General features: G+C 36.0%; 1 long non-coding RNA gene across 1 annotated transcript; it reads left to right on the plus strand.

Moving 5' to 3' along the window:
• The first annotated feature begins 19456 nt into the window (after positions 1 to 19456).
• LOC118551206 (uncharacterized) lies at positions 19457 to 24277 on the plus strand. The gene is made up of 3 exons (XR_004924951.2): positions 19457 to 19813; positions 23297 to 23418; positions 24117 to 24277. It is a non-coding gene; the product is annotated as an uncharacterized LOC118551206 (long non-coding RNA).
• The last annotated feature ends 1206 nt before the right edge of the window (positions 24278 to 25483 follow it).

Below are 25483 nucleotides of genomic sequence, written 5' to 3' on the forward strand. Positions count from 1 at the left end.
AATATCCTTAAAGTAAAGCAAATTTTTTCCATCTACTTAGTGACTGAATATATTTAAATTGTTCTCAGGATTTCTGATAGGTGGAGCTTACAATACAATCTGACATTCTTTTTCTTATATGTAGCATGTTTGTAATAATGAAGTTTGCATGATTATTTGATGAAATGACCATTCCTTTAGAAATGATAACAAAGGTTGTGCAGTCCAGTTTCTCGACAAGACGATATCTAGCTAGCCTGGACTGCAGACAATCTTTATTCTAGAATGCATAGCCTCTATTAGTGCCCTGATCAATTTCCTAAGAAACTTTGCAAGTGCTCCCTTGAATCTAGCTCAGGACTGTTACAGCTCTGAGTTATTCTATGACCACTGCCTCCACTTTAGTCCCAATCACTTTCTGACCTGGTTCATTATCTTTTGATTGTCATAGTATTGCTGAAATTGTTTCAGTAAGGCTACAAGTCACTTCCTATTTGCCAAAACTAATGGCTTCTTCCTGATTCTTACCCTCTTATGCCCTTGTACCCTGTGAGGCTATTGACAACCTCTTCTTTCCCTTCCCTCTTCCTTTGGCCTCAGTGACACTGGTTTTCCTCCTGGGACTGCCCTTTTCAGTCTCTTCCCATGAGATCTCATCCACTGCCATGCTTCAACTCTCACTATACTCTGTTGATTCCAGAATTCTTATCTCTATCACTGATGTTTCTCTTGAATTTCAGATCATTAGTTCCGATGCTTAGTTGATGGATATGGGCTCATGAATGTCCAGCAAGCATCTTGAAGATTACATGTTGTCATGTCTAATTTGCCATTTCACTACTTTTCACTTCTGCTTCAGGCATTCATGATTCCCTTCCCCCAACATTCAACCTGGAGACCACAAAGCTCTTTTTATCTCCTCTCTTTCCCAGAACAGTACTACCAACAATCAGTCAGTCATCATATCTGTCAGAAATGTTTTTTGAGTGTTGTTCAAGTGTGACTTTTCCTTTCCATTACTTTTGCAATTATCCATTCCCTCTTGCTTGTTATCACTGCTGGACAGTTTGTCTTTCTGCTTCTTATGTTTCTTCTGCTCTAAACTCTACAATGACTCCAAAATTTTAATCTTTCTAACAGGTCCAAGCAGGTCACTTTCCTGATCAAAAACTTTGGCCACTCGTTTTCAAGAAAAAGTACATGCTCCTTTTTCCTGGTATTTGGGGCCCGGCACAGTCTGTCTTTACACATCTAGCTCGGGTTATCTTGCAGCACCTCTCTGCAGGCTCTGTGTCTCAGCTTTTATAAACACGTTGTGTTTTAAACATTTCACTCACGAAATTTTGTTTAAAGTGGTATTTATTTAGTTAGTTTATTGAGAAGTCACAACCCACTGGGATATAAACATGTAGCAGCTTTATAGCTTTTTTTTTTCCCCAGTCAAGATCTCAGTTTTTTTCTACCAAACCATCTTTGCCTCAGAAGAGTCACCTTTTTTAATGACATTGGATAGCATCTAAAACATGAGGTAATTTCAAATAGTCTTATTTCATTTTAAAACTCAACCCTGCTGCACTGTTTTTTCATCCTCCTAATATAATATAGAAACTTGCTTAGGAGAGGTTTTTTGGCCTCTCCCTGTTCCGCTCAGTGTCTATAGGATGCTGGTGTTAGATGGTAGATTTATCCCACTCCATCAGTACAGTCTCAGAAGAGCTCTTTATGCCTCCACAGTTTCTTGAATGTTGGGACAAATTTTCTGATTGACTTCTAGATGTTAGCATCATCATCATACATTTTTCTGATATGTGAGCCTCTTTCTTTCACTACTCTGGTGATCGCAAAAGGATCTGCCCTCCAGGGTCGATTCTTGGGCTTGTGGGAATCTGTGGGAACCAGGATTTCAAGGGAGAATGGCCTGGCCCACCCATCGATTGGCAGTCATCCCCTGTACCACCTCTTTCCATTTATTTCTTCTCCTGCTTGGGTGGTAGAGGGAGATTGGCATGTAGCCCAGATGTTCCCTAGATGGCTAATAAGGAAACAAAATACCTGTATCCATTTCTTATTTGTCCAGGGGAAGATTGGCAAGGACACTGGCATCCCAGTGTTCGTGAGTTATAGCTCCTTTCTCTAGCCCTTTGATGGCTTCTTTTTATGAACACTACTTCCTTAAAAGGAGACCTCTTCCTTTCTAATCCTGCACTGTCTGTTACGGTAGCCACTAGCTTCATGTGGCTATTTAGTACTTGAAATCTGACTGGTTTAATTGATATGTACTGTAAATGTACAGCACACATTAGATTTCAAAGATAGGATAAAAAAATATATATAAAATTTCTGGGTTTCAACATATTATATATTATTTTTAGATACTATGATATTAAAATTAATTCCATGTGTTTATTTTTACCTTTATTAATGTGACTATGAGAAAATTTAAATTATGTATGTGGCTTGCATTATATTTCAATTGGATAATGCTGATATAGGGGATAGGAAATATCAAACTCTATAGGAAGCTACTATGATAATTTAGAATGTGTATACCTAGTGTTTTTTGTTTTTAGCTTTGATCTTTACTTACAAATCAGAGACCGCAGGAATAATCCCACCAACAGTAACAAAGAAATTTGTTCTTTTTAAAATCTATTGAAGTTTTCCTCTGTTCACACTATTAGTCCTGAAAACATGGGTCAAGGATTGATTTGATCTGTATATTGGGCCAACTGTTTATACCACCTAGGTTATAGTATTAGATGAAAGCCAAGGAGATATTTTTGAATTGAAATCTTAATGAACATTGAAGCGAACAGGAAAATATACATCATAATGAAAATCAACCAATGTTAAGGCTAGAAATTAATATTTTACTAGGAAGTTTTGTGATAAATTTTGATGAAATGGTACAAGTTGTTTTATGTTTGTTAGTATTACCAAAATATTGCAATTATGTCTCTAAAAGTAATCTAAAATACATCCTCTTCTGCAATTAAATCTGATTTCAAGTTGATCACAACTTACTGCACTAAAAAACATTGTTTAAATCTATTTTTGTGAACAAGGTGATAGGTTATGTCGCTAAATGAAATGCTCATGTTTTCTTTTTTTAAAGTTAAAATGAAAACATTCTAAGCATTTATAAATATAGGTCATTGTTAACCACAGAATTATATGAATTTATCTCTTTTTAGAAAGCCATAGAGAACTGTATGAAACAGCAAACTCTATCAAGGTAACCTCTATACCCTTATTATAGTCATTATGAAATATTTAAACACTTACTTAAAATGAAGTTGTCCTTTTCCTTCTGCCTAGATGTCATATCTTCTTGGTGAAAGAAATGTCTAAAAATATTCTCCTTCCCTATCTAATTGAGTGTATATGAGAGTATGTCATAATTGGTATTCTGATTGCACTCAGATTCCTCATCATACCCATTTTTGTTTCGATACTGTCATTATCATAGTTTTACATTATCATACTTAAAGCCCTTATGATATATGCAGAGAAAGTTGTAAAAGATGAGAGTTGTAATTGTAGGTCTTAGAAAAAAAATATACATGAGGGTTTCTGAGAAGGACATTTAACCATGAAATAATAAAAATAGAAATCACTGATAACCATAAATGACAATCTAAACAAGAAATGTAAAGATGATCTTCCAAATCCAAAATGGAGAAGTTTAAAATTTTAATACTGTTTATCCAATCTATGTTATCTATCTTACACTAGTGGAAAGCTCTTATGTTTTTAAACTTCAACCATATTTCAGATAGGAAGCATAAAGAATAGGAAAAGGTTTAGGTTTCGTTTTTATTTTTGTTTTTGTCCTGAAGAATTTATACTATAATGGACGATTCTTTGAAAGAATAAAGCACATGATTGAGGAAGCTCTGTCACTCTTTTGCAGCTGCTTTTTTGAGCTGCTAACTGCTGACCACAACACACTGTTTAACATTGTCATTTCTATTTAAAATGAATATTTCTAGGAAAGCTAAAATCACTTTAAAATATATGTAATTTAGAAAGTACATAGATTTTATTCACAGTAATGTACATATATGTATCACATTTATATACACATAAATATACATGAACATTTTTCAAAACAAAAATTAGATTTTGATCAATTCTGAAAAATAGTCCAAAATTGTTCATAAGCCAAAGTACAAAGAGAAATTAAGCATTTGTTTTAATTTAGATAAGCAGGATAAAATATTGTGAGATATCAGAGACTAAACTACAGAAAAAATAAAGTGAAATTACATGGCCTCTTAATATCTATAAGAGGACCATAAAAGATCAGGAAGACAAAAAGCTTATGAAAACCTCTGAGCTTTTCAGACATCTGAGACTGAGAGCCCCATGATTATTACATGCCATCTTTAATTTCTACCAAATAAATATCCTGATTGTTTTTTATGTCCTTGATCAACCTAAATGTCTTAAAATGATACCTCATCTTGAGGCTCTTTAAATAGTGAAAAAATTATAATTTATGATGTAATTTAGCCTTCTTTCAGAAAAATCTCTAAAATGGGATAAAATACTGATTTGGGAGAAAAAGTGATTGGTGATTCTTCAAGACAGATGATTTATTAGGTTTTATACTTATTTCCATTCTTTGCTTCAACAATTTTGTATCTCAGGTTGACAATCCTTTGAAAGTGGTTGACAAAGATGTGACTCCTGTCTATGTGTACCTAGTTTGGAGAGGAGGCAGTTATAGATTGGATATCAAAATTCTATTTGTAAGGACTGGATATGATATTAATCCTTCACAGTGAAAAAACAAACAAACCTAACTTCTCACTGTTACAGCACAAATTGCAGATTCCCTGGTGGCAGCCGCTCAAGGAACAGACCTCTAGAATCTATACTTTCAAATGCTCTCCAGGTGAAACTGAAAGAGCCAGTTAAAAGCAGTCCTCAATGCATGCTGGGAAATCAGTCCTATAGGTGCTTTACATTCTAGCCTTATTTTAAAAAATGGTTCATGAGAAATTTACATACCTAAGGTTTTGCTTTCTCTCTTGGTTTTTATGGAGTATATTTAATATACTACATTATCTTAGTTGGTGACTTCAAAAGCTGATGTTAATATTTTAGTTTTAGTGTTATATATTCAGTGATACTCTCCTCATACTTGATAGAATATACCTTCTTGTTTCTGGAATGCTTTGAAATCAACCAGGTTAATTTAGGTACTTGAAATTATTTATAAGCAAACAATAGCTTCCATATTTAAAGAGATATCATCAATTCCAACTTGTAAATATTTATAATCCCTTTCCTCTTCTCTGTCCCCACTGCTCTTTCCTAGATAATTCCATCAATCTCCTAAGAAACCCCTTACCTCCAGTGCTTAATTATTTATTATAGTTGATACACAAAGTGTCTTTCTAGGGGATGTTGGGGAGAGGGAATGATCCGTTTCTCTGAGTAAAAGATCCAGCCTTTATTTATTTATTTTTTTAAAGATTTTATTTATTTATTTATTTGAGAGAGAGAGTAGAGCAAGAGAGAGAGAGAGAGAGAGAGAGCACGAACGGGGGGGAGCGGGGGTGAGGGGCAGAGGGAGAAGCAGACTCTCTGCTGAGCAGGGAGCCCAGTGAGGGGCTCAATCCCAGGACCTTGAGATCATGACCTGAGCCAAAGGCAGATGCTTAACCAACTGAGCCACCCAGGTGCCCCAAAGATCCAACCTTTATAGCATGACACTCATAAACCTTAAAAATGCCTTCTGATCCTACCAGAAAGAGCTTTCTCCTTACTATCAATCGCATTATATTGTGGTTATTAATTTGCATGTATTATGGGAAGCAGAATTGAGCATCTTTCTAATAGAATTACTTTTAGGTCTTAGGTAAAATACAAGTTAAAGATAATAATTTTATCAACTTCATGATGTCCACTATGCTTTGTGATTATACAGCATCATGATCTAAGTCTAGTTTGAAGAAGTTGATTTCACAAAAATTTTATTTGTTCCAATGTCGCAGATTCCATTCTCCTCCCAATTTCACACTTCCTCCTCATTGTAACTGATCCAATTAATTGCCAGGGAGACTTAAGTGAATCTATTACTGTTTGAATGACCCTTAATATTATCATCTTGCTTGCTATTCCCTTAACTTTCAGGCAGATTGACATACCATAATTTAAAGACATTGAAATACCTATTTTGCATATGGTTCAGGGAAAGTTACCTTTTGTTTTACATTAGAGGAGACAAAACACTATGGAAGATTAAAATGAAGACTATAGTTGAGGTATCAAAAAAATAAAGGTCTTGAAGAAAGCAAGCTATTGTGTAAACACAAAGTCCTTTTAGGTAGAGGTAAGATTGGAAAGTTTTTCCATCCACATGCCCTACAATTCTGTTTAAATCCTAGGACTATGCAAGATTTATATCATGTTAAAGAGGTAATATGAGGTTTCTCATTTCTGAATACCTTGAGGGAGAGACTATAGACTACTTATCTTTGACTATTCCTAAAGGTATAATTCCAGGCTTTTCATGAATAAATGTTTGTTGAATGAATGTAATCCTACAAAAAGAAAAAAAAATCCCAATTTTAATCTTATCTATTTATTACCAACTACTTGACTTATCACATAATTTTATTGTATGATCATATTCCTCAAATTATATCAGAAATCACTGAAGTAGATTAGAAGGCTGCAGCCTTTCAAAAATGATTAAGGACTTTTGCTTTAAATAGTTGTGAAATGGGTAATTTGGACCAATTCTTTCAGTAAGAATATAGATTCTGAAAAAATTCGTCAGATGTCTTGAAATCATCGAAGTTGTGAGAAGATAGTGAAAATTTAATAAAATAAAATTAGAAGCTTGGCAAGTTTGACTAACATAAAAGAGGAAGGAAGGAAGACAATATTAGGAATACAAAAAGGGAAATAAATAACAGATATAGAGCAGATTTAAAATATGAGAATATACTATATCTATTTACACCAATACATTTGAAAATCTAGAATAAAGTGAAAATTTGTAGGAAGGTAAAAATAACAAAATTTGAGAATCTAAATAGATTAATAATGATAGAAGAAACAAAGACGGTCCCTAAATACCAACCATCACTTCCCACTTCTCCCCCTGTCAAATGTATCAGTGTCTGGGAGCCCTGACACTTGCTCTTATTTCTGCCTAAGTGTAACTCTTTTCTACATGATCTTTTGTTTCTATTTTTAAAAAATTATTTATCACATGATCTTAACATGGCAGAATCCACCTCACAATTCAAGTCTGAACTCAAGTATCATTAGATAAAGAAATCTCATCTGGCTGTATTTTCTAATTTTGTACCATTCCTATTGTCAGATCTTTCTTCATTGAGCCGATGTTTGATTTTCTTCATAGCCCTTGACATTATCTGAGCTTATACTAACTTTATTTGGGGGGGAGGGGCAGATTCCAGCTTTTTTTTATTTTTAATTTGTTTCCTTACTTGTATATCATGTCTTCTCTGCTACAAATAGTGCCACAAAAGCAAGGACTTCATCAGTCTTTTTCATTCCTTTATCACTAGGATTTTTATCCCCAGAACATACTCTGGTACATTATAAGGATTCAATAAATAATTATTTTTTGAATGAATTTCAATTAAAGTAGGAAATAAAATGAGTATCTTTGATAAAATTATGGTACAACATTAGAGTGGAGATTCTAGCCAATGAAATAACACAAAGAACAGTAATGGTAGATAAAAGTGTTGGGAAAGATGAGATAAAAATCATTATTTGCATGTGTCATTATTGTCACCTAAGAAAAAAACCTAAAGAATTAATCCACAGCTATTGAACCCAGTGAGAGAGTTTGTCAAGATGAGCCCAGTAAAAGAGTTTGTCAAAACAAATCAACACACATGCAAAATCAAGTTTTCTTGTATAGTAATAATAATTAAGAAATACCATGGAAAAGCATGCCATTCTCAATAGCAACAAATATTCTAAAGTACCTAGGAGTAAGCCTAACAAGAAATGTACAAGAATTTTATGGATACATGTCTTTCTCTGATTGGCTTATTTCGCTCAGCATAACACCCTCCAGTTCCATCCACGTCATTGCAAATGGCAAGATTTCATTCCTTTTGATGGCTGCATAATATTCCATTGTATATATATACCACTTCTTCTTTATCCATTCATCTGTCGATGGACATCTTGGCTCTTTCCACAGTTTGGCTATTGTGGACATTGCTGCTATAAACATCGGAGTGCACATACCCCTTCAGATCACTACATTTGTATCTTTGGGGTAAATACCCAGTAGTGCAATTGCTGGATCATATGGTAGCTCTATTTTCAACTTTTTGAGGAACCTCCATACTGTTTTCCAGAGTGGCTGCACTAGTTTGCATTCCCGCCAACAGTGTAGGAGGGTTCCCCTTTCTCTGCATCCCTGCCAACATCTGTCGTTTCCTGACTTGTTAATTTTAGCCATTCTGAATGGTGTGAGGTGGTATCTCATTGAGGTTTTGATTTGGATTTCCCTGATGCCGAGCATATGACCTCACTGATATGAGGAATTCTTAATCTCAGGAAACAAACTGAGGGTTGCTAGAGTTGGGGGGGGTGGGAGGGTTGGGGTGGCTGGGTGATAGGCATTGGGTAGGGTATGTGCTATGGTGAGCACTGTGAATTGTGCAAGACTGTTGAATCACAGATCTGTACCTCTGAAACAGATAATGCAATATATGTTAAGAGAAAAAAAAAAGAAGAAGAAGAAGATAGCAGGAGGGGAAGAATGAAGGGGGGGAAATCGGAGGGGGAGACGAACCATGAGAAATGATGGACTCTGAAAAACAAACTGAGGGTTCTAGAGGGGAGGGGGGTGGGAGGATGGGTTAGCCTGGTGATGGGTATTAAAGAGGGCACGTTCTGCATGGAGCTCTGGGTGTTATGCACAAACAATGACTCATGGAACACTACATCAAAAACTAATGATGTAATGTATGCTGATTAACACAACAATAAAATATTAAAAAAAAAGAATTTTATGGAAAAAACTGAAAGCTCTTACTAATAGCTTTAAAAAGTCCTAAGTAAATGTAGAGGTATTCTATCATTACAGATAGAATGACTCACTATTTTAAAGACTTTGCACATTAATCTGTATGATCAATTCAATTCCAAGAGAAGTCAGAACAGTATTAATAACAGGACTTGAAAACTGATTCTAAAATTCATGTCAATAATAAATATGGAACAGTAGCTAAAGTAATAAATAACCTTGGTGGTTGGTAAGCATGTCCTACCAAAACTTAATACTTTGTAAAACTGTATAATTGTAATGTTTTTGATGCAACCCCACACATATATGAGTCTGGAAATAATTCATCAAAATCTGGAGATTGAGTAAATAATGAAGATAGATTTTTAAATGAATGAAAAAGACAGACTAATTTCTAAATAGTATTGAGGTTACCATCCAGTATATAAAAAGTACTTGTGCAGGAAATTAAGGAAATTATCAATTATGAAAGTTTGAATCACCCAATAGAAAATTGTTGAAAAATATAACAAAATAGATGAAGTGATGATTGCAAAGGACAGTATGTGAAGTTTAGCACAGTTTATGCAATAATCAAGGAAATACAAATTGACACAGTAAGACACTATTCTTCTGTTTGATCTTTACTGCTTTGGGCAGGCTTTCCTACTGTTTTGTGGTTTGGAGTTTTAGATAACTCCTTGTTTCACTGAAATTAAATATGCATTTCTGTTTCTAATGCTCCTTGTAGGTTTGAGATTTCTACCATTTTATTTATTTATTTATTTTTATTTATTTTTTAAGATTTTATTTATTTATTTGAGAGAGAGAGTGAGAGAGAGCACAAGAGGGGGGAAGCGGGAGAAGTAGACTCCCTGTTGAGCAGGGAGCCTGATGTGGGACTCGATCCTGGGACTCCAGGATCATGACCTGAGCCGAAGGCAGTCGCTTAACCAACTGAGCCACCCAGGCGCCCCCTCTACCATTTTAAATTGGGAAGTCAGCACATTATTCTTGGTCTTTTAAAGTTGATAATTAAATATTAATGAAGAATTCAATTATTAAAGAAAAACAAAAAGCTGATTTATGGGTCAAGAATTATGTTCAGGTAAAGAATTGATTTAAGTAAGTCAATCAGAGAAAGACAAGTATCATATGATCTCACTGATATGAGGAATTTAAGAAACAAGACAGAGGATCATAGGGGAAGGGAGGGAAAAATGAAACAAGACAAAACCAGAGAGGGAGACAAACCATAAGAGACTCTTAATCTCAGGAAACAAACTGAGGGTTGCTGGAGTGGAGGGGGGTGGAGGGATGGGGTGGCTGGGTGATGGACATTGGGGAGGGTATGTGCTATGGTGAGCGCTGTGAATTGTGTGAGACTGATGAATCACAGACCTGTACCCCTGAAACAAATAATACATTATATGTTAATAAAAAATTTTAAAAAAGAGAATTGCCTTAAGATTTGGTAGTCTTAATTTGAAAGTATGCTGGACCATAAATACAAAATTAGTTGCAGTTTCATTTGTGCAATTCCTAAAAAAGTTGTTTCTCTAGAATTGTAAAGAACTTTTAGATCACATTATCTTCTAGAAAAAAGAATGCATTTGTAATAAAAATTAGCTTATTACTTCAACAAAGAAAACTGTTTAGTGACAGTGTGACGTTTATCTTCAGAGCTTATTAATTATCAGTCTTGCTATATTTTAAGTCAGATATTTTGCACATACTTAACACTATGGATCATCTACAGTCTCAAAGAACACACAGAAACCTATTATAGGTATGTCAGAATATCCATAGAAAGTTAACTTTCCTTTTAGTAGTAACAGGGAGCAAAGCAAGCTAATAGTAATTAAGGTGTCAGGTAGTAATTGCATTTGCCTCCAAATAAACCATCAAGTCCCAATAAATAATTAAATCAAGCAGTCTTTCTCAAAATGCAGTAGTTAGGGAGCTGTGATTCAAAATTTCTAGGAGTCATTATTGGATTATTTTTCATTGTTGTAAAAAACACATAACGTGGAGTATACCCTTTTAAAATTTTTAAATGTACAGTACAGTATTGTAGACCAAATGCACATTGTTGTACAACAGGTCTCTGGAACTTTTTCATCTTGCATGATTGAAACTCTAACCAATTGAACAGGCACTCCCCATTTTTCCCTCTCTTCAGCCCCTGGCAACCACCATTATGTTTTTTGCTTTTAAGATTTTGGTACTTTAGATTCCTCATTTAAGTAGAATCATGGGATATTTCTAACTTCTGTGACCAGCTCATGAAACTCAGCATACTGTCCTCATAGTTCATCCATGTTGTCACATATGACAGGATTTACATCATTTGTAAGGCAGACAAATATTCCAGTGTATGTATGAACTACATTCTCTTTATTCAGTCACCCATCAGTGGACATTTAGGTTGTTTCTACCTCTCAACTATTGTGAATAATGCTGTAATGAATGTGGAAGTACAAATATCTCTTTAAGATCCAGATTTCAGGGTGCCTGCGTGGTTCAGTCAGTTAAGCATCTGCCTTCGGCTCAGGTCATGATCTCAGGGTCCCCGGATCGAGTCCCGCATTTGGCTCCTTGCTCAGCGCTCAGCTGGGAGCCTGCTTCTCCCTCTCCCTCTGCCTGCCACTCTCCCTGCTTGTGTGCATGCGCTCTCTCTCTGTCAAATAAATGAATAAAATCTTTTAAAAAAATCCAGATTTCAATTCTTTTGAGTAATACCTAGAATTGTAATGGCTGGATCATATGGTAGTTCTATTTTTAATTTTTTGAGGAACCTCTATACTGTTTTCCAGAGTGGCTGCCCAATTTTCCTTTCTTTCTAACAGTGCAAAAGTTTTTCAATATCTCTTCATCCTCCCAACACTTATTATTTCCTGTTTTTATTAGTGTTTTGTTTAATGGCCATCCTAACAGGTGTGATGTAATATCTCATTGTGGTTTTGATTCATACTTACCTAATGATTAATGATGTTGAGCATCTTTTATTTATTTATTAGCCATTTGAATGTCTTCTTTTGGAAAAATGACTATTCAAGTCCTTTGCCCCTTTTTAAATTGGGCTACTTGTTTTTGTTTTATGCTAATGAGTTGTAGGAGTCCTTTATACATTTTGAATCTTAACCCCTTATTAGATACATGATTTGCAAATACTTTCTCCCATGTCTTAGTTACCTTTCATTCTATTGTTTCCTTTGCTGTACAGAAACTTTTTAGTTTGATGTAATCCCGCTTGTCTTTTTGCTTCTGTTGCCTGTGGTTTTAGTGTCATATCCAAAAAGTCATTTCCAAGACCAGTGTTATTAAGAGAGATTTTCCCCTCTGTTTTCTTCTATGAGTTTTACAGATTCAGGTTTTGTGTTTAAGTCTTTAGTCAATTTTGAGTTTATTTTATGTTTGGGGGGACATAAGCATCAACATTCATTATTTTGTATGTGGATATCCAGTTTCCCAGCACCATTTATTGAAGAGATTATTCTTTTCCCATTGTGTAGTCTTATTACCCTGTGTGGTTCCATATAAATTTTAGAGTTATTTTTTCTATTTCTGCAAAAAATGCTATTGGGATTTTGATAGGGATTGCATTGAATCTATAGATCACATTGTAGGTTACATTGTATTACTTTCATGACATTTTAACAATATTAAATCTTTCAGTTCATGAAAGTGGAATGTCTTTCCATTTTTTGTGTAATCTTTAATTTCTTTCAGCAATGTTTGATAGTTTTCAGTGTACAAGGCTTTTGTCTCCTTGGTTAAGTTTATTCCTAAGTATTTTATTCTTTTTGATGTTTTTTTGTAGATGGGATTGTTTTCTTAAATTTCCTTTTCAGATTGGTTGTGCTTAGTGTATGGAAATGCAAATCAATTTTTACATTTTTATTTTATATTCTGTACTTTGCTGAATTCAATTATTAGTTCTAGGAGTTTTTTATGTTTTGTTTTTGATTTTTTTGTGACATCTTAAGGTTTTCCACATATAAGATTATGTCATCTGTAAAAAGGATTAATTTACATTTTCCTTTTCAATTTGGATGCTTTATCTTTTTTTCTTTCTTTCTTTTTTGTCTAATTGCTCTATCTAAGATTTCCAGAACTATTTTGAATAAAAGTGGTGAGGGTGGGCATCTTTGCCTTGTTCTTGATCTTAGGGGAAACACTTTCATCATTGAGTATGATTTTAGCTGTGGGCTTTTCATATGTGGCCTTTATTATGTTGAGGTAATTACATATTATTCCTAGTTTATTGTTTTTATCATGAAAAGGTGTTGAATTTTGCTAAATGTAGTTTTCTGCATTTAATTGAGATGATTATGTGATTTTTATCTTTCATTCTGTAGTGTGGTATGTCACATTGATTGATTTTCATATGTTGAAACATCCCTGCATGCCAGGGGTAAGTCCCACTTGGTCATGATATTATGATCCTTCTAATGTGTGGCTGGGTTTGGTTTTTGCTATAATTTTGTTGAGGAGTTTTGCATCTATCTATCAGGGATATTGGCCTATAGTTTTATTTTCTTGTGGTATTTTTTCCTAGCTTTAGTATCAGGCTAATGTCCTTACAAAATGAATTTGAAGGGTTCTTTCTTCTTCAATATTTAGGAAGAGTTTGAGGAAGACTGGCATTAATTCTTCTTTAAATGTTTGGTAGAATGCCCCAGTATAGCCATCCTGTCTTAGGTTTTTCCCTGTTGGAAAGTTTGTTTACTGATTCAGTCTTCTTACTAGTTATAGGTCAGTTCAAATTTTGTTTTTCCTCACAATTCAGTCTTGCTAGGTTGTATGTTTCTAGGAAATTATCTATTTCTTTTTTTTTTTTTAATTTTATTATGTTATGTTAGTCACCATACAATACATCATTGGTTTTTGATGTAGTGATCCACGATCCATTGTTTTCATATAACACCCAGTGCTCCATGCAGTACGTGCCCTCCTTAATAACCATCACTGGGCTAACCCATCCCACCACCCCCCTCCCCTCTAGAACCCTCAGTTTGTTTCTCAGAGTCCATAGTCTCTCATGCTTCATCTCTCCCTCTAATTCCCCCCCTTCATTTTTCCCTTCCTTCTCCTAATGTCCTCCATGCTATTCCTTATGTTCCACAAATAAGTGAAACCATATGATAATTGACTTTCTCTGCTTGACTTATTTCACTTAGCATAATCTCCTCCAGTCCCATCCACGTTGATGTAAAAGTTGGGTATTCATCCTTTCTGATGGCTGAGTAATATTCCATTGTATATATGGACCACATCTTCTTTATCCATTCATCTGTTGAAGGGCATCTCGGCTCTTTCCACAGTTTGGCTATTGTGGACATTGCTGCTATGAACATTGGGGTGCATATGGCCCTTCTTTTCACTACATCTGTGTCTTTGGGGTAAATACCCAGGAGTGCAATTGTTGGGTCATAAGGTAGCTCTATTTTTAAATTTTTGAGGAACCTCCACACTGTTTTCCAAAGTGGCTGTACCAACTTGCATTCCCACCAACAGTGTAAGAGGGTTCCCCTTTCTCCACAACTTCTCCAACATTTGTTGTTTCTTTCCCTGTCCATTTTTGCCATTCTAACTGTGTAAGGTGGTATCTCAATGTGGTTTTGATTTAGATTTCCCTGATGGCCAATGATGATGAACATTTTTTCATGTGTCTGTTAGCCATTTGTATGTCTTCTTCAGAGAAGTGTCTTTTCATATCTTCTGCCCACTTTTTGACTTCATTATTTGTTTTTTGGGTGTTGAGTTTGAGAAGTTCTTTATAGATCTTGGATACCAGCCCTTTCTCTGTTGTGTCATTTGCAAATATCTTCTCCCATTCTGTGGGTTGCCTCTTTGTTTTGTTGACTGTTTCCTTTGCTGTGCAGAAGCTTTTTATCTTGATGAAGTCCCAAAAGTTCATTTTTGTTTTTGTTTCACTAGCTTTTGGAGATGTATTTTGAAAGAAGTTGCTGTGGCCGATGTCAAAGAGGTTACTGCCTATGTTCTCCTCTAGGATTTTGATGGATTCCTGTCTCACATTGAGGTCTTTCATCCACTTTGAGTTTATCTTTGTGAATGGTGTTAGAGAATGGTCGAGTTTCATTCTTCTGCATGTGGCTGTCCAATTTTCCCAGCACCATTTATTGAAGAGACTGCCTTTTTTCCATTGCATGTTTTTTCCTGCTTTGTCAAAGATTATTTGACCATAGAGTTGAGGGTCCATATCTGGGTTCTCTATTCTGTTCCATTGGTCTATATGTCTGTTTTTGTGCCAGTACCATGCTGTCTTGGTGATCACGGCTTTGTAATATAGCTTGAAATCGGGCAACGTGATGCCCCCAGCTTTGTTTTTCTTTTTCAACATCTCCTTGGTGATTCGGGGTCTTTTCTGATTCCATACAAATTTTAGGATTGTTTGTTCCAGCACTTTGAAAAATGTCATTGGAATTTTGATCGGGATGGCATTGAAGGTATAGATTGCTCTGGGTAGCATAGACATTTTAACAATGTTTATTCTTCCGATCCATGAGCATGGAATATTTTTCCATCTTTTTGTGTCTTCTTCAATTTCTTTCATGACTGTTTTGTAGTTCCTAGAGTATAGATCCTTTACCTCTTTGGTTAGGTTTATTCCGAGGTATTCTGAGGTATCTTATGGTTTTTGGTGCTCTTGTAAATGGAATTGTTTCTCTAATTTTTCTTTCTACAGTTGCGTTCTTAGTGTATAAGAAAGCAACTGATTTCTGTGCATTGATTTTGTATCCTGCCACATTACTGAATTGCTGTATGAGTTCTAGTAATTTGGGGGTGGAGTCTCTTGGGTTTTCCACATAAAGTATCATGTCGTCTGTGAAAAGAGAGAGTTTGACTTCTTCTTTGCCAATTTGAATACCTTTTATTTCTTTTTGTTGTCTGATTGCTGTTGCTAGGACTTCTAGTACTATGTTGAACAACAGTGGTGAGAGTGGGCACCCTTGACGTGTTCCTGATCTTAAGGGAAAGGCTCTCAGCTTTTCCCCATTGAGGATGATATTCGCTGTGGGTTTTTCACAGATGGATTTTATGAAATTGAGGAATGTTCCCTCTATCCCTATACTCTGAAGAGTTTTAATCAGGAAAGGATGTTGTATTTTGTCAAATGCTTTTTCTGCATCAATTGAGAGGACCATATGGTTCTTCTCCCTCCTCTTATTAATGTGTTCTATCACATTGATTGATTTGCGAATGTTGAACCACCTTTTCATCCTGGGGATAAATCCCACTTTGTCGTGGTGTATGATCCTTTTAATGTATTGCTGGATCCTATTAGCTAGGATTTTGTTGAGGATTTTGGAATCCATATTCATCAGGGATATCTGTCTGAAATTCTCCTTTTTGATGGGGTCTTTGCCTGGTTTGGGGATTAAGGTAATGCTGGCCTCATAGAATGAGTTTGGAAGTTTTCCTTCTGTTTCTATTTTTTGAAACAGCTTCAGTAGAATAGGTATTATTTCTTCTTTGAATGTTTGGTAGAATTCCCCAGGGAATCCATCAGGCCCTGGACTCTTGTTTTTTGGGAGGTTTTTGATCACTGCTTCAATCTCGTTACTGGTTATTGGCCTATTCAGGTTGTCAGTTTCTTCCTGTTTCAGTCTTGGCAGCTTATAGGTTTCCAGGAAGGCCTCCATTTCATCCAGATTGCTCAGTTTATTGGCATATAGTTGTTAATAATATTTTCTAATAATTGTTTCTATTTCCTTGGTGTTAGTTGTGATCTCTCCCCTTTCATTCATAATTTTATTAATTTGGGTCCTTTCTCTCTTCTTTTGGATAAGTCTGGCCAGTGGTTTACCGATCTTATTAATTCTTTCAAAGAACCAACTTCTAGTTTCGTTGATATGATCTTCTGTGTTTCTGGTTTCTAATTCATTGATTTCTGCTCTAATTTTAATTATTTCTCTTCTAATGCATGGCTTAGGCATCGTTTGTTGCTTTTTCTCTAGTTCTTTAAGGTGTAGAGTTAGTTGGTGAATTCAGGATTTTTCTATTTTTTTGAGTGAGGCTTGGATGGCTATGTATTTCCCCCTTAGGACCGCCTTTGCAATATCCCATAGGTTTTGGACCAATGTGTTTTCAGTCTCATTGATTTCCATGAATTGTTTAAGTTCTTTGATTTCCTGGTTGACCCAAACATTCTTGAGCAGAGTGGTCTTTAGCTTCCAAGTGTTTGAATTTCTGCCAAATTTTTTCTTGTGATTGAGTTCCAGTTTTAGAGCATTGTCGTCTGAGAATATGCAGGGAATAATCTCAATCTTTTGGTATTGGTTGAGACCTGATTTGTGACCCAGTATATGGTCTATTCTGGAGAAAGTTCCATGTGCACTCAAGAAGAATGAGTATTCTGTTGTTTTAGGGTGGAATGTTCTGTAAATATCTATGAGGTCCATCTGGTCCAATGTATCATTCAAAGCTCTTGTTTCCTTGTTGATTTTCTGCTTCGATGATGTGTCCATTGCTGAGAGTGGAGTATTGAGGTCTCCTAAAATTAACATATTGTTATCAATACGACTCTTTATTTTCGTTAACAGTTGGCCTATGTAGATGGCTGCTCCCATGTTGGGGGCATAGATATTTACAATTGTTAGATCTTCTTGTTGGATAGACCCTTTAAGAATGATATAGTGTCCTTCTGTGTCTCTAATTACAGACTTTAGTTTAAAAATCTAATTTGTCTGATATAAGAATTGCTACCCCAGCTTTCTTTTGAGGTCTGCTGGCATGGAAGATGGATCTCCATCCCTTCACTTTCAGTCTGGATGTATCTTTAGGTTCAGAATGAGTCTCTTGTAGACAGCATATGCATGGGTCCTGTCTTTTTATCCAATCTGCAACCCTGTGCCGTTTTATGGGAGCGTTTAGGCCATTCACATTGAGAGTGATTATTGAAAGATATGAATTAATTGTCATCATGTTGCCTGTGAAGACGTTGTTTTTATAGATTGTCCCTGTAAATTGCTGTTATATATCACTCTTGGGGTCTTTCTCCTTTTATAGAACCCCCCTTAATATTTCTTGCAGGGGTGGCTTAGTGGTCACATATTCTTTCAGTTTCTGCCCGTCGTGGAAGCTCTGCATCTCTCCATCCATTCTAAATGAAAGTCTTGCCGGATAAAGTATTCTTGGCTGCATGTTCTTCTCATTTAGTACTCTAAATATGTCTTGCCAGGCCTTTCTGGCTTGCCAGGTCTCTGTGGATAGGTGTGACGTTATTCTGATGTTCCTCCCTCTGTACGTAAGGAATCTCTTCCCCCTAACTGCCCTTAAGATGGTTTCCTTGGTTCTAAGATTTGCAAGTTTTACTATTACATGCCGGGGTGTTGGCCTGTTTTCCTTGATCTTGGGAGGGGTCCTCTCTGCCTCTAGGATGCCAATGTTTGTTTCATTCCCCAGATTAGGGAAGTTCTCAGCTACGATTTTCTCAAGTACATCTTCTAGTCTTCTCTCTCTCTCCACTCCCTCTGGGATTCCAATTATTCTGACATTGGAACGCTTCATGGTGTCACTTATTTCTCTGATTCTATTTTCATGGATTCTGAGTTGTTTTTCCCTGGCCTCCTCTTTTCCCTTTTTATCTATTATATTGTCTTCCAGGTCGCTTATTCTCTCTTCTGCCTCAGTTACCCTAGCTGTTAAATTATCTAGATTGGATTGGATCTCATTGATAGCATTTTTAAGTTCTGCCCATTCAGCTTTCATTTCTGCCCTTAGAGACTCTATGTTGCCATTAATTGATTTCTTCATTCTAGCCATTATCTTCACAATTGCTAGCCTGAATTCCATCTCCGACATCTTGGTTATATCTGCATCCCTTTGTAAATGTGCAGGATAAATCGTAATCTCTGAGTCTCTTCTATTTTGGGGGCTCCTCCTCCTAGTCATTCTGTTGATGGGTGCTTGAGGGAATGTATAGAGTCCAAATTATTGACCAGAACCCAAGCAAGATGCACCTGTTTTCTTGGGATCTTAGGGTTGCTGGCCTCTTGTTTTCCCAGCCTGTCTTCTGTGGGAGGGGCCTGCCGCGCTGTTACTCAGGCAATCCTGTTCCAGCGGAGTTGCCCTGCCCCCCTGTGGTGGGGGATGGGCTCAGCAGGAATCAGTTTTTGCGGCTTTTGTTCTCTGGCAGCTTTCCCTGGTGGCTTTCCGCATCTCTTCCGTGAGTCAGAGCAGAAGAGACCGTTTCCAACCCTCTGCCTCAGAGCAGAGAGACTGCAGTCTGTTCTTCTGTGAGCTCTCCAGACCACACTGTCTCCATTTCTGTCCGCGTGCTATAAACTGCAGCATCCTGGGTTGTGCGCCCCTCTGCAGTGCTCCCAGTCCTGCCTCCAGGTCGGGGCATGTCTCTGCCCTTTGTGCTTCTAAAACCGCCAGCCGCTCCCAGTTCGCCCGGGTGACCCCGCCGCTCCGGGTTTCCACCCCGGGGGCTGCCCTAAAGTCCTTTCCCCGCCGCTACCGGTCTGCGAGTCTGTGCCCATCCTCAGCGTGCGAGGCTGTCGCTCACTGTGGTGTAGGGTCCCCATGGCCAGGCATTTATCCTCTGACATCTGCCCACAGAATCACGGCTCCCTGCTTCATACCTCAAAACCAACCGCCTGTGATATTCTGTTTGCAGAGATCCAGATCTTCTTACATCTCAGGCTGGTTTTGTGGGTGCTCAGAGTGGTCTGGTAGATATCCAGCTCAATTCTGGGGACCAGTTGAAATAGGGTCCCCTACTCCTCCGCCATCTTTCCCGCCCCCTGGAAATTATCTATTTCTTCAAGGTTGTCCAAATTGTTGGTGAGTAATTGCTCATGGTAATCTCTTATGATCTTTTAATTTTTGTGGTTTCAGCTGTAATTTCTTTTTCATTTATGATTTTATTTATTTCAGTCTTCTCTCTTTTTTCTTGGTCTAGTTAAAGGTTTACCAGTTTTGTTAATATTTTTTGTAAAACTCAGGTTTATTTTTTTCCTGTTTTTCTATTCTCTATTCCTTTTATTTCTACTCTAATCTGTATTATTTTCTTTCTTCAGATAATTTTAGCCTTAGTTTGTTCTTCTTTTTCTATTTTTTTTTTTTTTTTTTGAGATGTAAAGTTAGGCTGTTTATTTAAGATCCTTCGTCTTCCTTAATGTAGGTGTTTACTTGAACTCCCCTCTTACGTAAATTTCTTTCCCAGTACTGCTTTTGTTACATCCCATAAGATTTGGCATGTTGTGTTTTCAATTTCATTTGTCTCAATGTTTTCTAATTTTCCTTTTGATTTCTCTTTGACCTTTTGGGGGCCAAGCAAAATGAACTAGAGAAGAAGTAGGCTAGACCAACGATACAGTGTGTGTGTGTGTGTGTTTGGACTCAAGACCTGCAGTGAACCATGTTACATTGAGTCCACTGTGCATTATTAGTAAGTGGAAATCAACCAGCCATAGCCTATTCAAGATAAATGATCACTAAACATAAAATTACCTAATCCAACTGCAGTAAATCTCCTTAATATACACATTACTCACATGCTTATTCTTTTGGAATGGTGAGAAACATTTACACTGTGCCTTAATCTCTAGAAAGGTGTTTGCAAAGTTTCTTGTAGGTGTGAAAGCTCTCTCAATTGATTATGAGATTACCACTGAGCATTTGATCCAGTATGTGGGATTTTCATGCCACTAAAAAGGCAATAAACCAACAACCAACCAACCAACCAACCAACCAGGGTTTTGTATTGGCTTGGGTGATTCATTTTGAATATCAAAGGGATATTGAATTGTTGCTAATAATATAGCAGAAATAATACTCTTTGGAACAGAAGTGATTCTCTGGGGTACTTTGTGTTAACTTTCATGTTGTACAAGACAGGAAACATCATAACCCAAAAGCAGAAAAACTATTGAAGATTTGTATCCTTCATGAATACAGGTTTGACTTACTTCACAAGGTAAAGAATCCCAATCAGCTGAAGGGTTGGTTCCAGGCCAAGGGACCATAAAATGTATACAGAAAGATAAGTCATAAATATCAACTACGTGACCCATTATGAAGCTGTTACCTGAGGCAGTTTTGCATATTTTACTTCTTTTTTTCCCTCTCTCATTGTTACTCTTTTTATTTAATGATGTTTTTCATAGCTTTTAGTTTTCAGAATATTCAAATGTACATGTTGCTGAATTTGAGGACTAATTAACATTGCCAGAGGATGGACACTATGACTGTCACTCATAGAAATGGATATAATGATTGCTAGAATTTTTGTCTCCCATTTTTTGGGAGAAGGTGAGACTGACCTTGATTGTGTGAAAGATAGATGCATCCTTTACAGCAAAGTATTATTTTACTGTAGTTGTATTGAAGGTCAAATATGTGAGGAAGAGTCTTTATAAATGCTGAGTAACTAAAGGAGTTGATTGATTCAGTTATTAATCTATCATTCCTTAGCCCCAAATCCTTCCTGTGTAACTTTGCTTGGAGATGCGGGGCTAAGACTCTTCAAGCTACATTTTGTCATTGCTAACTTTCTCTTAGATTCTTTCAATGGGATAGAATGAAGGGGGAAGTAAATTACTACTTCCTATTTAATTGTGCCTATCAGTCTGTTCCATCAGTTGATTTTTATCAAAAACAACAGAGATTGATTCCAGCAGTAGTTGCTTGCAATTTCTGCCTTTTCTGGCACTTCCAAGGAGTCTTCCACATCCCTTCACCTCTGAAATTCCAGCCACAATTAGGCTATCTTCTCTTCAGCAGGCTGAATCCCTACTCCCCAAGACTCTCCTCAAAGTACCTGAGATAACCACTGCCATTGGACAGCATTTGTTCCTCAGAGATGTAGGTCTCAATTCTGGGATGCCCTTCTTCAAAGCTCTGGAATTACCAACAGAAACTTGGTAATGCCTTCTCCTCAAAGGTCTGAATCCAGCTCCATGAGACCCCTTCTCCAAGCTTCTCCAAGCTTCCCAGTTTTGATAGCCTTAACTTCTCCCCTTTGTCTCTCAGCCATAAGGAAAGTAGCCACTTCCTGCACATATTATCTAAATCTTACCTCAGTGTTTTTTGCTCCTTTAGTCCCAAATACCCATTTGTACAACTATTTATAACACATTATTTCTGTTAAAAGAAGTAGTTTTTTTTTTCTTTCAGTGGACACTGTTTAATGTTACAATCAGTTATTAAGAAGGCTATGTTCAGTCTTCTACTATGTTTGCAGATCTATTTTCCTTTCATTTCTGTCATTTTTAATATCGGCCCAATGTACTTTTGTATATATACATTTAGAATTATTGTTTACATTTTTAATTTTTTTCTATTTCATTTCTGTCATTTTTAATATTGGCCCAATGTAATTTTGTACATATACATTTAGAATTATTGTTTACATTTTTAATTTTTTCTAGTGGGCATATGTTTCTTTCATTATTATATTTTCTGTTTACAAAATTCCATGCATATTTTATTCTTTAAAATGAACTGCTGTTAGGTTCTTACATCATAATGTCAAAATATAAATTTTAGAAAAAAGGCACAATACATTTGGTACTATATAGTCAAAGTTGTTATAAAATAAGGGCATACATTGTTATGAGTGGTTAGAATATTTTCAGGTAAAACTTCAAAGAGCTTTTAATATGTGGTCAATTCTCCAGCTGCACGATGGTAGAGGACTTAAGGTTGGTGTATTTATTTTGCACTGAGAATGCTCTAAGGTACGTATTATGTATTTGATTCTATATAATGAGCACATCTTTTTAATGTCTATTTGCTGTGTGATAGTAGAATAGGAGCATTCTGCAAGTTTTAGCTTCATCAAAACCTACTGTAAAATTTCTGAATTAATGGATCACTGAGATCATTGAGAGTAATGATTCTATAATTGAGCTATCATATTTATTATTGTTGTATTATTTATATTTTTTATTCTCCTGCTTTCAACCATTCTGTATCTTTATATATAAGGACTTTAAAAATTTTGTTATTTTTCTCTCCTTCCAATTAGTGTCGAGAAAAAAAGATTACCAGTCTTCCATCTTGAAATCAAATTCCAGCTGAATTTATTTTAATACAGCTTTCCCCCACATATTAATGATTATGATTCTATAGTTCTTGGAAGAAAATTTAATTGCATTGCTTACCACTTTCGTTTTGTAATTTATTGTTTTGTAACTTTGTAATTTATTTTTAGTTAAACACTGGAGTTATGGATAAATAAACCTTTAATGAGTGATTCTTCTAACCAAAATTTCTGAAGCAATAGTATTTTTTATGCTGAAAATAGATTATGTTTTGTTTCAGGAAAAAATGAAGAACAAGCAATCTAGGGCCTAGGAATTGGATTATTCTCATGAAAGATTCTTATGTGAGGTTCACTGATCAAGAATTCCATCTGTTACTTTACAAACTGAGTGAACAGAAAGGTGAATGTTTAAAAATATTTTTTTAACAATGAGAATTTAAGCTTAGATATGAACATTCCATTCTATTTCATTTTTATATTTCAGTGATTGTATATTTCCTTTGTAAACTTAAATTACACATTAAAAATTGGCAATGCCATTCTATTTTTAAAACAATAACGCTTTTCCTTTTAAAGATGGACTATAAGGGTTTCTATCAGTTAGATGATTGGATTGTAGTTTCTACCTCTAGGCATGGGCAAGGGTTTGATACTTTTTTTTTTTTTTTTTCAATTTTACGTAGAGAAGAGTGCAGCTCCGTGAAAAGTGATAACAAAAATAATAGTGCAGTGCTGGTTGGGAGGAAGCATTTTCTTTTTCAGAAATCAATAGGAAAAGAGAGTGATCCTATTTTTCACCTGAGGCAAATCACCATTACAGAACAGAAGAATGCTCAGCTAGCAGGGGCAGCAGTGACACTTACTTCCATCAGCCACTATTCAAGGTTAGGAGCAATACCCAATACTGGGGAGAGGCTAATTAAATTAATTCTGTGGGAAAGTGACAGGATGACTGCGAGCAGTCTGAGTGCTCCAAGCCTTTCCCTCTAGCCTCTGTTTTCAGCGTTGCCCAGTCAGCTCTCTTTAGCATCTCACTCACATACTTAATACCTGGTGTGTGATACCTATATCCTTTTGGTCTTCTTGTTTCTGCTGCAGTGTGAATATTTGGCTGTTCTATGACTGATGAGTGCAGCAGGAAGGAGACTTAATTGCTTTGACGATGTGGCAGTAAATGGATACTCCCTTTGGAAACTCAACTTGCTTCATTTAGACCCAAACATGCCAGGCAGTTGCAGATGATCAATTCACAGCATATGATACGAGTGAATATCTTTCTCTTTTATGTTCTGTTTTTAATGTAATAGCAAACTAACATCTGTTGTTCTGAGCATTGCAAATCTGTTCTTTTCAATGTAAGGGTTTGCTGAGCATTGATATTTTACTAAGAATAGGATGTGTGTGGCAATTAGACTACACCACATTTTTATGTCAAATTCAAATGTTCTTTGCAAAGGTCATTGTTGTGTGTGTGTGACCTACTGAGCTGTTTTACTATGATAGATGTAGTTACAAAGTAAAACCGTTTAACTGATGATGTTCTGGGGAGTAGATAAAGCAATAGAGAAGAGAAGAAAGGTGACTGGTTTTTAACGGATAATTCTGTGTTGTCAATAACATCTCATATATTCTTTGAGTCTTCGCTTTACAGGTACTTTTGTTCCACATAAGAAATGCTTCTCAACACTTTACTCATGACTATCTGCTGTGGAACTGTTTGGGGTATCTGTGAGCTTTACCAACTTTAAAGATAAACTCATGAATGAAAAGTAATAGTATTAGGATCTTTCTCTGAATGGGTTGCAAGTTTCTAAGTGCAGTAAAGAAATATTACAATAGATATAACAGGAAAAATCAAGAGTGTGAAAAAATTTCACTTCAACATGACTGATATTTTTAAGGGTTAGTTCATATGTTTAGGCAGTGGTGTAAGTAAGTCTGCATAAAAAGCACCTGTTAATTTTATTTTTTCTGATGAAAAAATCTTGGTTGCATTACATGTCTTCATCTTTTGCTGGCATTAACTTTGCTGGGTGCAAAAAGGACATGGTGAAACAGTATGACTTAGAGATACATAACGTTACATTTAGAAAATCCAACTCAACATGCATCTTTGGCATCTTCCATGTGCTACCTTTTTATGCGTGTGAAAACAGTTTTTTTTTTAATTGAAAAAGCATATCCAGATGTATAAAAATTGTATGATTATTAGAAAAATCTTTTATTCATGTGACTCTGCATAGCGTATTCCATGTAACAGTGCTGATATATTTGCAACCATGTACTGTCTTTTTATTTTATTTTTTTACTTTTATTTATTTTTTTTAAGTAGGCGCTATGCCCTGCTCATGACCCTAAGATCAAGACCTGAGCTGAAATCAGGAGTTGGCCACTTAACCAACTGAGCCACCCAGGCGCCCCTGTACTGTCTTTTTAAAATCAAAATAATAGAGAACAAATACACC

The sequence above is a fragment of the Halichoerus grypus genome, chromosome 3, assembly GCF_964656455.1.
Source record: "Halichoerus grypus chromosome 3, mHalGry1.hap1.1, whole genome shotgun sequence".
Classification (NCBI taxonomy): Eukaryota; Metazoa; Chordata; class Mammalia; order Carnivora; family Phocidae; genus Halichoerus; species Halichoerus grypus.